This window comes from Pteropus vampyrus, unplaced genomic scaffold (assembly GCF_000151845.1).
Source record: "Pteropus vampyrus isolate Shadow unplaced genomic scaffold, Pvam_2.0 Scaffold284, whole genome shotgun sequence".
In the NCBI taxonomy this organism is placed as follows: Eukaryota; Metazoa; Chordata; class Mammalia; order Chiroptera; family Pteropodidae; genus Pteropus; species Pteropus vampyrus.
In genome coordinates, this window is record NW_011889065.1 from 59383 (window position 1) to 64382 (window position 5000).

Below are 5000 nucleotides of genomic sequence, written 5' to 3' on the forward strand. Positions count from 1 at the left end.
ACTCTATCCCCTAACACCCTAGGCTGATGATTTCCTACCTTTCCTTCAAATCTCATTTTATATGAACTTGCCCCACAAGTATCTTACCTGGCTTCCCAGTCATAGGTTTTTCTGTTAAATTCTATCATAGTACCCTATATTTTTTATTCATTGAATTTATGAAAGTATATAATTATATACATTTATAAGGTTTAAAAGTGTCTGTCTCCCCCTTTAAATTGTAAACTCCATGATTGCAGAGACAGTGTCTATATTCCTAGTACCTGACAGAATGCCTGAGACAGTTCTCTTATTCAATACTTATTGAATAAATAAAAAAAATTTCTATGTAAGAACTTAATTAAAAAGTCTCTAGAAGATGTAATCAACTTGATTTAACTTCACACTAAGATCTAAGTAACTGTTATTGATTCTCTTTTGAAAGCACGTTTGGATGGGTGAGGAGAAGAAAAGGATGAAGATGGGGTAGTAGAAGCTAAACATAACATAAGCTTGGCCTCTGTCTCACATACCTTCCGTGATTGACTGAGCCTCTAAGATGGGCTGCTATCTCACAAGGTGTTATCCTTTCATTTGTAAATCGATTTCAGGTGAGAACACAAAGCAGCCATGAAAGTCTGAGAGTTCAAGATTTTAAAATTTGTTGTCTTGAAACTGTCAGCTAAATGGCTCCACTTTTCTCTTCCAAGGGTTATAAACTGACAAGACTGACAAGCTTGCTATCTTCCATCTCTGAAATGGACATATCTAGTTGAGGAAAGAATACTGAATATGTTTATGCAGGTGACATATTCTTTTTTTAAAGCTGAAATAAGTAGACATCGATGAGTTCATATTGGCAGTCTTCTCTCCCTAAAACCCACGTACACAGTAGACCTTCCTGGCACAGTGATCACCTACTCAGTCACTCAAGGATAGGATGTGAAGGTGAGGTGCATGATTCTCTCTGCCAGGATTCATGCTTACAAAAAACTGATTTCTTTCTCACAGGGGGATTGATGTTTTCAAATTTTTTAGGATCTGCCATTCGCAGTTTTAAAGAAACATTCCTGTTATAGAAAAAGTTAAACAACTATCAACTGCTGAGAGAGACAGAGGGATATGGGTGGGCTTTGGGTTTAGGAATTAACAAGTAATTAATGTTTACTATGCCCTAGGCTCTTTTTATATATCATCCCATTTAATCTCCAAAACTGTCCTAGAGACAGATGTCGTTATTCTCATTTTGTAAGTGGAAATATAAAACTCATAGATGTCATACAGCCAGTAAGTAGCAGAGACAACATTCAAACTCATATCTGTTTGATTCTAAACCTGAAGCATTATACCTATAAAAACAAAAATCTTGTCAGTTATGCCACCTAGATATTTTTTTTTTCTGAAGCACTTTTGTTCCTCTGACCTCATAGCAATATTAAACTTGGAACTTTGCCACAAATTTCTTTCCATTTTAATCCTAGAGTGAATGTAAAGGAGGAGAGAACATCAAAGGATTAAGGGACACAGGACTGAAAGATTCTTTGGAATGAGGACTGTATATTATTTATTTTAGTATCCTCGATGCCAAGCATAAGCCTTGACTCATGATAGAGGTTCAATAAGGTTTAATTGAGAAAGAAAAAAAAATTGGAGCTGATCAAGGACATCTCTTAGTAGTGGAAACACTAGGACACTTAAGCTTGATCTAAGATTTGCTGAGAGAGTTCTCATTGCAATATTAGGAGTATAAACTCTACATTCACCCAAAGGTGATTGGATCATGACTCACATTTCTAGCACATGAACTGATAATGGCAATAAAATCATTGTCCAGGCCAGAAAATTTAGGGAATGGCAAAGATATTGTTCCTCTCATTCCTAACTTCTTAGAAAGGGAACACACCATTCTTCGATCTCCCAGACAGGTATTTAAGTATCTATTAGCAGCAGGCACTATGTTAGTCACTGGAAATACAAAGATGAATGAACCCAGAATGCAACTCTCAGAAAGTTCACAGCCTAGTTGTGAAGACAGACCTATAAGCATTATTAATTTATAGGAAATATAGCCAAGAGTAATGGTAGATATAAACAGATTATTTTAGAAACTCAAAGGAAAGGTACCTGATCCATCTGGTAGTATGAGGAAAGATTGCCTGGAGGAGATGACACCTGAATTAAGTTTAGATGGATGTACAGAGTCTAGACAGAACCAAGTGAGATTTATCCAAGGTTTTCTAGACTGGTTCAATGTAAGAAAATCAATTAATACAATACACCATATCAAAAGAATATAGAAAATAAACACGATCATCTCAATAAGTTAAGAAAAATCTTGTATCAAAATCCAACACACTTAGGTAGGAGTGGGGAGGTAGATGGGGTAAAAGAAGTCAAATATATAGTGACAGAAAGAAATCTAACAATGGGAGGTGAACCCACAATGCAATATTTGTATGCTTTACTGTTGAACTGTACATTTGAAACTTACTGGATTTCGCTAACAAATGTCACCATAATATATTTTTTTAAATAATGAAAATTTAAGGCAAATGAAAAAATCCAACATAAACATATTTGATAAACATAATAAACTAAGAATAGAGGGGAATTTCTTCAACATAATATAGAATACCTAAAAATCCCTACAAGTAACATCAAAATAATCAATGACTGAATGCTTTCCTTTGAAATCAGGAACAAGGTAAGGATGTCCTTGTTATTTAACACAGTTCTGGAAGTTGTAGCCACTGCAATAATGTAAGAAAAAAATTAAAGGCATACAGATTATAAAGAAATAAAATTCTCCATTTGTAGATGACAAGAAAATCCCAAGAAACCTCTTTTCTCCTCTCTCTCTCTCTCTCTCTCTCTCTCTCTCTCTCTCACACACACACACACACACACACACACACACACACACGCACACACACATATCTCTGAGAATTAAAAGTGAGTTCTGTTAGTTCACAAGATATAATATCAACCAACAAAAATCTATTCAATTACTATATACTAACACTGAACATGTGGAAACAAATTAAAAACATAATACCATTTATAATCACTCCAAAGAAAATAACATAATTAGGTATATTAGATACAAATTTAACAAAACATACATAAAATCTATATGCTGACAATAATGAAATGTTGATTAAAGAAATTAAAGAAGACCTACAGAAAAAGAGAAGCATACTATATAAATGGATTGGAACATTCAATTGAGTAAAGCTGTCAATTTTCCCAAAAATTGACCCATAGGTTTTTAATGTAATCCCTATTAAAATCACAGCATAATTTTGTTGACATGTACAAGATTATTCTGAAGTCCCTAGAATAGCTAAAAGAATTCCTGAAATAAAAAGAATCAAGTGGTATATTAAGGCGTAATATTTATCTATAATGTTCAAAACAGTGTACAATAACCAAGCATAAGTCTTGGTGGATGGACAGACAAATAGATTAATTGAACAGAATAGAAAACCCAGAGTTAGATCCATGCAAATATGCCCAACAATTTTTTGATGAAGAGCCAAAAGAAATTTAGTGAAGGAGGACAGCATTTTTAATGAATGTTTCTAGAACAACTGGACATCATTAAGGAAGCAGAAGAATGTTGTCCTAAACCACACCTTATACATGAATTATCAAATTAACTCAAAACACATCGCAGGCTTAAATGTAAAACATATAACTATAAAATCTTTAGAAGATAATAGGAGAAAAGTTTCAGGATCTAGGGCTAGGCAGAGTTTAGACTTGACAACAAAAATGCCAGTCAAGTCATAAGAGAAAAAAATATTAATACATTGGGCTTTATCAAAATTAAAAACTCTTGCTGTATGAACAACCCTGTTAAAAGAATTAAAAGACAATCTACAGAGTAAGAGAAATACTTGCAACAACATATCCAACAAAAAAATCACTATCTGCAATACATAAGAAATTCTTAAATTTCAACAATAAGAAAACAACCAATCCAGTTAGAAAATGGGCTAAGGATAAACACAAACGATACTCTTAAGAGGATATACAAATGGTAGGGTTTCATTTTTAATGGCCAAGTCACATTCCATTGTATATATGTATTACTTCTTTATCCGATCATCTATTAATGGACACTTAAGTTGCTCCCATATCTTGGCTATTGTAAATAGTGCTTCAGTGAATATAGGGATGCATATATCTTTTTGAATTAGTGTTTTGTATTTCTTTCAGTAAATATCTAGAAATGGGTCATCAGGTAGTTCAAATTTAACCTTTTAAAGGAACCTCCATACTGTTTTCCATAGTGGCTGCACCATTTCGCAATCCCACCAACAGTGTATGAGGGTTCCCTTTTCTCTACATCCTTGCCAACACTTGTTTTTTTGATTTATTGATGATAGCCATCCTAACAGGTATGAGATGATACGTCATTGTAGTTTAACTTGTATTTCTCTGATTGGGGATGTTGAACATCTTTTCATATGTCTATTGGCCATCTGTATGTCTTCTTTGGAGAAATGTCTATTTAGATCATCTGCTCATTTTTTAATTAGATTATTTTGTTTTGTTATGTTTTGTTTTGTTTTTTGATGTTGAGTTCTATGAATTCTTTATAACTTTTGGATATTAACTCCTTAACTTCCTTGGTGAGTATCTTTCCCCATTTAGTAGGCTGTCTTTTTGTTTTGTTGATGGTTTCCTTTATTACGTTAAGTGAAATAAGTCAGACTGAGAAAGACAAATACCATATAATCTCACTTATATGTGGAATCTTAAGAACCAAAGAAACCAATAAACAAAACAGAAACAGACTCATAAATACAGAAAACAAATTCATGGTTGCCAAATGAGAGGGGGGTTGGGAGGTTGGGTGAAAAAAGGTGAAGGGTTTAAGAGGACAAATTGGTAGTTACAAAATAGTCATAAGGATGTAAAGTATAGCATAGAGAATATAGTGAATAATACTGTAACAACTAAGTATAGTACCAAGTGAGTACTTGACTAATCAGGGAGGAGGTCACTTCATAAAT